Source organism: Populus alba, chromosome 10, assembly GCF_005239225.2.
Source record: "Populus alba chromosome 10, ASM523922v2, whole genome shotgun sequence".
Classification (NCBI taxonomy): domain Eukaryota; kingdom Viridiplantae; phylum Streptophyta; class Magnoliopsida; order Malpighiales; family Salicaceae; genus Populus; species Populus alba.
In genome coordinates this window covers 13,572,636-13,580,664 of record NC_133293.1, presented here as the reverse complement: position 1 = coordinate 13,580,664, position 8,029 = coordinate 13,572,636, and the positions used below count along the sequence as shown (strand labels likewise).

The following is an 8,029-nucleotide window of genomic DNA, read 5'->3' as shown; positions in this document are numbered from 1 at the left end:
ACTAATAATAAAAAAATTAATGCTTACATATAATAAATATAAAAAATTATTCGCATGAATAAAAATTCGTAAGATCTCAAACTAATTATTAACATAGTAAAAGAATGAGATAATTTTGTGGTCAGTGAGGGGATTTTCTATAGTTAAATATTATTTTCTTTATTAACATAGCCTCATGTTTTATGGTCAGTGAACATACTTGATATTTACCAAGTGTAGTTGGAAAATCCCCTCACAGTTACAGAAAGAAGACACGTCTATACTACTCTATCCCACTCTTACAATCATGCAAGCCCCCTAACCAAATCCACTCCCAAATTATCACTCATGGGTTCGAACACACAGATTATATCACCCCAGAAAATCATCAATTCCCGTGCTCATTCAAGAAAATTGAGCGCGCTCACAAACTGTTCGATCAAATTCCTGACAGAAACGCCTTCATTTGGAACATAATGTTCAGAGCCTATTTACAAAACAAATCTCACTAGGAAGTTAAAGTTCTGTTCAAACAAATGAAGGGACTGAATGTCTTGCCTAATTGCTTAAATTTTCCACCTGTTCTTAAATCTTGTGTCAAGATTAATGCATTGAAAGAAGGCGGTGAAGAGTTGCTTTGTTTTGTGATTAAAAGTGGGTTTAGAGCGAACCCTTTTGTGGCTGCTACGTTGATCGTTATGCAAGCTAGTGGTGAAGCAATCGAAGCTTCTTATAGGGTGTTTGGTGAGCTGATAGAGAGGAATTTAATTGCCTGCACTACAATGATTAATGGCTACATTCCTTGTTGTGATTTAGTAACTGCGCGTCGCCTTTTTTGACTTGGCGCCCGAGCGGGGGTATTGTGTTGTGGAATACTATGATTTCAGGTTATATTGAGGCTGGGGATATAGGAAGAGCGCAGGAGCTTTTAATAAGATGCCAAACAAGGATGTTATGTCTTGGAAAACAGTTTTGAATGATTATGCTAGTAATGGGGCTGGCACAGCCTGGGAGGATTGTTTGAAGAGTTGCCAGAAAGGAACCTTTTTTGTTGAATGAGATGATTGAAGGGTATACACGTAATGGTTGTTTTTCTGAGGTATTGAGCGCTTTCAAGTGGATGTTAGTTGATGAAAATGCAGCTCCTAATGATGCCACACTTGTGAATGTGTTGTCTGCGTGTGCGAGATTAGGTGCTCTTGATTTGGGCAAGTGGGTACATGCGTGTGCAGAGAGTCATGGTTACAAGGGAAATGTTATGTTGGGAATGCTTTGATGGATATGTATGCCAAATGTGGTGTTGTGGAAACTGCTTTTGATGTGTTCAAAAGCATGGATAAGAAAGATCTGATTAGCTGGAATACGATAATTGGTGGATTGGCAGTGCACGGGTACGGAGCTGATGCCTTCAAATTGTTTTCTCGAACGAAGAGTGCAGGGGGGAATCTAGATTTAATCACAATCATAGGCATTTTGTGTGCTTGCACACACATGGGTTTGGGTGAAGATGGTTTATCATATTTCAAATCAATGACTGATAATATTCAATTACGCCTCAGATTGAACACTATGGTTGTATTGATGATTTGGTCTCTTGGCTCAAGCTGTGGATTTCATCAGAAAGAGGCTCATAGAAGGAGATTCTTATTTGGGCTGCATTGCTTAGGGCGTGTAGGGTTTATAAAAATATTGAATTTGCTGAACTGGCTCTTGGAAAACTCATTGAATTTGAGCCAAAGAACCTTGCAATTTTTGTGATGCTTTCAAACGTACACTGGGACTTTGGAAGATGGAAAGACGTAGCATGATTGAAAGTTGCACTGAGGGAAACAGGGTTAAAAAAATTACCAGGATGTAGTTTGAATGAGGTCAATGATTGTGTGGTTGAGTTTTATGCATTGAATGAAAGGCATCCCGAGAAGGAGCGAATATACGGCACCTTGAGAGCACTGACAAAATCGACGAGATCATCAGGATATAGACCAGATTTTATAGGGCTGGACGAGAGAAACTGAAGATAGAAGAGATGTTGTTGAGGATGATAGAAACATTATTAAGTTATTCCCTATAACATGGGTTCCTTGAACTTGAACATAATTTACTTTGCTACTTGTTTTGGAAGTTCAAAAGCAATCAAGAGACCTATGGAACTGCTTCATGCCAGGGAAATTATGTACTTTGGTACAGTCAAGAGTATCTTTGTAGCGGAGATGCTTATGCTCAAGATTTTTGTCCAGCGAAGATCCTCCTCCCTCTGGTAGTTGATTAGCTGTTGATTACAACCTAAGCTTTTCCATCAACTTCTTGCTGGTAGAGCATGCTGGGTGGTCGATTCATTGTTTGGTGTCAGAAACCAATGATGGTAGTTACAGTATAAGTCTTGTCAGTATTCTTCCTGCTGTTGTTGAAATCATCACCGGATGTGGTAAATATAGCAAGCTATATTCATATCGGTGATCCTTGTATTCAACCACTTCAATTATTTCCAAACATCTCATCCTTTGAAAGCTTATAAAACCAACTTTTCGTGTAGCTGAAGCTTACTTCGCAAAAGTAAGGTTGAGCTCTGTAGTAGTTGGGCTCTAAAGCAACAAGAAATGGATTAAGCTACGTGCGTAAAAGCCATTGCACATTAGCGCATCCATTTTCTTGCTTGTCAGCCTTTTACTTTGATTGTATTGCGTAAGGCTTGACTAATAACATAGCTTGGGCTTTTCCCTATTATCAGGTACGCTTCTAAAGCTTCTTCCTTCAGCTAGATGAGGCTTTGCTTCTCCATGTTGCTATTGTTGAAATCATATCATCTTATGTAGCTTATAAAACTGTCAGAGAACCCAACTTTTTTACTCACATGTCGTTTGATTTATTTATTGTTATGTGGAGGCATATAAATAGTAGTTAGTGCATGGAATCGAACCCTTTACTCGCTGCTTTTCCAGTATGGATGCCATGATAGGAAACGGAGGAGCCCAATCGATCTAATTTAACTGTTCATGTGATAGCCTATCCCTAGCAATCAAATTAAGTTGGGGTAAAAAAGAAAGAGCAGTGCAAAGCTGCATGGTGCATTCCATATCAAATGGGTTCGAAGGCTTGAAATCCACCCCTGGCATGTAGCCATATCCAAAGGCTAGTTTCAAACATTTCTGCAAGGTTGATTATTTCAGATAAGGAGGAAAGACTAGAAAAAAGGTGCCAAATGATTGCCAGAACATGAATTTATTGAGATTGGTATTGGTGCTGGGCTCTTTCTAGTCGACCGCGGACAACGTTTGAGGCCCAATCGGGTGTCCTCTCCTCTTGCCTTGAGATCATCTCGCTTAAATCAGATCCTATCTCAAATAAATAACGAAAAACATTTTTTGAAAATTATAAAAAAATTTAAAAAAAGATATCAATATTATTTATTAATTATATCAAAAAATTGGTTCTCAAACTTTTTATTTTATATATATATTATATATTTTTTTTTTTTTTTGAATTTTTTTTGTCAATTTTTATCCATTATAATTTGATTTTTTTTATTGACTTTAGTTCTCATTTCTATAATATTGTATTTTTTTTCTTTATTATTTTTATAATTTAAATTTTTTACTTTATCAAATTTGATCCTAATTTATTTGATTATTATTTATTTTATTTTAAAATAATTTATATGAAATGGTAATTATTATTATTTTAATTTTTTTATCTTTCAATTATTTTATTTATTTTGCTATCTCTATGATTTTGATTAATTATTTATTTTATTTTAAAATTATTTATGAAATTATAATATATATATATATATATTTTTAATTTCATTCTCATTCAACTTTTTAATTTGTAAGATTTGTTACTTATATTTTAATAAACTTAAAATAAATAAAACATTAATAATAAGTTATTTTTTAACTCATTTTCCATAACATAATTAAACACATGCAAGTGTTTTCTAATTTATTTCTATTACACTATTAAATATAAAAAAAATAATTTATTTTTTTTTAATTCACTTTAAAAAAAAATCTATCAAACAAAGGGAGCCTCAATTTCTTGATGGACGCATGTCATTGTCATGAACAAAATGGATGTATATGACATGGTTTTCTTAACAGACAACAGCATGTCCTAGCGAGTGAGTGAGTTTCTAAACATTAAAGTAGTGTAATTAATGTTATTATGATCACGTCATGCGGTCCTTTTTTTAGTGACCTAAACTCCTAAATTTTCACCTAAACACATGCATTCTTAATAAAGAATGGGAGAAAAGAACAATAATTGGAAAAGGAAAGGAAAAGGGTTTTGTGACTAATCTATTTTTTAACCTTCGTCTATTATCAACCTAAACTAATACTGCATGCTTTGTACGTATTAAGTTCAATTTGTCTCTCCATTGATTTTCGAATTTAATCATCTGATCCAGTCTTTATAAATAACTTAAGGCTAATAACACTTCGTCATGATGAGTATGGTGGCTTTAAAATATGAACCCTAATGACACGTGGATTTGTAATTAAGCCAGGTGGAGTTGCATAAGCAAGATTGTTTATTTATTGTTTTTATTCACTTTCAAGTATGTTAGTAAGTGTGGTTAAAATAATATATTTATTTAAAATTTAATTTTTTTATTTAAAATTAACTTTTTTAGTATTTTTTAAATCGTATATGTTTATATTAAAAATATTTTTTAAAAAAAATAAAAAATAATATTATTTTTAATACATTTTAAAATAAAAATCATTTTCAAAAAATAATATTTACTGAATTTCTAATGAGATTTTGTGTGACTCTTTCGTACGGGAATGGGCTCATAATGAGCGCAAATGTAAAAAACTAAATTTTTATTCAAAAAATAAATAAAATAAATATCAAATGAATTAAGTACAGTCGTGCACCATGGCTGTTGTTGAGCATTAGTGGTTACTAGTCAAGCTGTGTCTGGCTAGCAACGTACTTCAACTACACTTGTCACTAGGATTTGTCGATAAAGTATAGTCCTCACTAGCTCATGCACAATCCACCATTGTTATTGCTCTTTTTGAAGGTTGTTTACTACATGCCTCGGACTCAAATCAAATACCTAATCATTTACCGTGTTCTTTGAAAAAAGGTTGATAAAGTAGACAAACCATTTACACCCAAACAAATACACCGATGAGTTTTTTCCTTTCGGAAACCTAACCTAAAATCTGGATTCCAGGGATATTAATAATGCAACAAACAGACTCGTTTATTCGTCACTTGAACCGCGCGGCACCTCCAAACCTAAATGTGCCGTGCAGCCATTACAATAGGTACTGTTCACTAATCACAGAATAGCTTCTTATCCCACCAAACTATAGAAGTAATTAAGAGGAATTTGAGAGGGGATGGTTGCTTTTGAGTAATCAATTATAACTGTACACCTTTCACACTTGCTGCTAAGAATAAAGTGAACTAGCACCCTGCTAAGGCCATAGAGCGCGCGCGCGCGCATATATATATATATTTGTGTAAATTTCTTGTTGGTTATGATTAGAGATGAAATCAGTCGGGTTTGGATTTTAATAGTTTCACTTCCAAGATGACGAGGGGCATCTTTGAACCTCTGGCTTCGATACTTTTGTGATACATTTTAAATTATGCAGAGTCACAACCATTTCTGAATTATGAGATTTGTTATGATTGTATTGTTTACTCGAATTTTAAAATATTTTAGCTTAGGATTAGATTTCCAAATTATCTGTTCCGGTCTGGTAGTCATAATTAATTAATAAGTACGTATATAAAGGAAGTATACACCACACACTCATCACACGTATTCCTTAGACACATACTTATGCATACTTGATCTCAATTCAGTTATAAAAAAATGATGCTTTTAAATTATACATGTATTATTGAAAATTCTAATTCTTAAGGAGTTATATAGATGAATAATTTACAATTATCCAATTTTGTGTTAGAGTTATTATGTTAAAAAAAAAAAAAAAAAGATCTGAAATCTGACATCCATGACTATGTGAACAGACAATTAAATCTAATAGTTTGCTGGTTCAAGATCATAGTAAATAAAAAAGCAATCGGATCCTGTAATGAGTTATATAGCTTAATTATATATGTGAGTTTATATATATATTTATATATAAGAAAAGCTCGACTTTCTCCATTGCCTTTCCCTTAAAGTCCACCATCATTTTTGAACTAAGAACAACCCCTATCAGCTTGATCTCATGATGACTACAAACAACAACCGATTTCCAGTACCGCATGGCTTCCGAGTTTCAAATCCTCGAGTGGTGGGTTTACTACAAGAACTCTTCTTGATCATGATAATGATGGTTATGATCACTCACCAAAACTATGATCCTAAATGACCCGCAAAAGTTGACCTCACTCTTTGCTTAGGATCACTTTCTTGATATTCCTGAGAGATACATTTTCTTAAGAATGCACCGAAAATTAACCGCTTCTCTTTTTCAGTATTTGATCTTAATTTACATGAAATTGTATCTTTAATGCTTTATTTGTTCTTAGGATGTTGTTTTGAGGGAGGTCGTTTGCTCCTGGTGGTGGCGATGCCAGCTTGGCTATGTATAGGGTGGCATATGGTGGTAGTTTTTTTTTTTAAAAAAATCATCATATATTTTTTTCTTATTTCGGTGTCTTAATATTCTTGTACTGTCCTTAACTCTCTCCTCTTTTTTTTTTTTGGGAGTTTAATTCAAAATCATTACTGTTCGCAGAAACAACAAATTAACAATAATTAATATTCCTGAAAACAAAATGTCTGCAAGGCGGTCGGTTTGAAAACGCAAAATCCTGAAAAGACCTTAGCTAAGTAATCTCAGAATCCTCCAGTGCTAATAACTAATTGGTTTCTGAGTGATATTAGTGGGGTTACTCAAATCTTTATAATTTGTAGTGTAGTTGCCTGGAGCTCGGGTCGCTTTACACGGAAAAAAAAGCTCAGAGAAAAACAGCCAAACCGTGCGGGAATGCCGACTGAATGACTGGGCAGGAAAGAGCTACACGTACGCGAAAAAAATGGCAGATTTCATGTGCTAAAATGACTTAACACCAAATCTTTGGACTTTAATTACATTGATGTGAATATATCACTTTTCTAATATGCTATTGGGGATTGTTGCTAAAGTTTCATGATTGAAGTGGGTCCATTTGGGTACGGTTTCCGAGATTCCAGCTGATCTGGGCTTGAAGCATTTGCACGTGTAACCGTCAAACCTTAAAGGCAATATGAAGAATCATTTCTGCAGAGGAAAGAATATTTGCTTGGCTGACTATATATATGTGTGTTCATGGTGGCCGGTCCATGTTCTCACCAGGAAAATGGTCGGCACCGGGCTTTCGAACCAGTTAATACGCTCTGGTGAAGGGATTTTTCTTCTTCCGGAGGTGGGAGGTTGGGGAATTGGACTACTGAGAAACAAGTGGCGATTAAAGTGAAACCAGATGTATAATGCATTTGATTCGGTAATGGAGATTGATTAGGACAGGACTCTGTTTTAACTTCTCCTGTGTTATTGCATTGTAGTCTGCCCAGAAAAGGATTTGCTGTCAAAGAAAGAAAAAATAAAGGTTTCTCTGTCAAAAATGGATGTCCATTGCGTATCAGAAATTAAGATGCTGTAGTTGGTAAATGTAGTCTTGGATTGATAAGTTCATACCCTTTTTCTAATGTCTGGATTATATTCGATAACATTGTCAAAAAGGTATAAATTACAATCATTGCACGAGCAGACCATTCTCTTAATGTCACGTTCGAGTGGAAGTTGAATTGAAGTTTATGGCGGAGAGCTGCGTTAGACTATGAGGTTAACGAAGACTTTTCTACCTAGACCACCTTTCGATAATTCGGGGGGAAAAATAATATAGAAAAAGCAATCTAGAAGGTGTTCTAAGTTTAATTAAGAGTAAGACTTTTCTGAAGAACTTTTTTTTAAAAAAAAAAACTTTCAACAAGAGGAATCTCTCGAGATTTGTATGGATTTGAAAGGTATAATATCATCTTTAATATTAAACTGGTGTCAAGTTAATATTGAAATTAAACCGGTATCTTGATTTTAAT

At 34.2% G+C, this 8,029-nt stretch overlaps 1 pseudogene; it reads left to right on the top strand.

Annotated features, from left to right (window-relative positions):
• Window positions 1–206: 206 nt before the first annotated feature.
• LOC118045845 (pentatricopeptide repeat-containing protein At2g20540-like) lies at window positions 207–3,247 on the top strand (annotated as a pseudogene).
• Window positions 3,248–8,029: the final 4,782 nt, after the last annotated feature.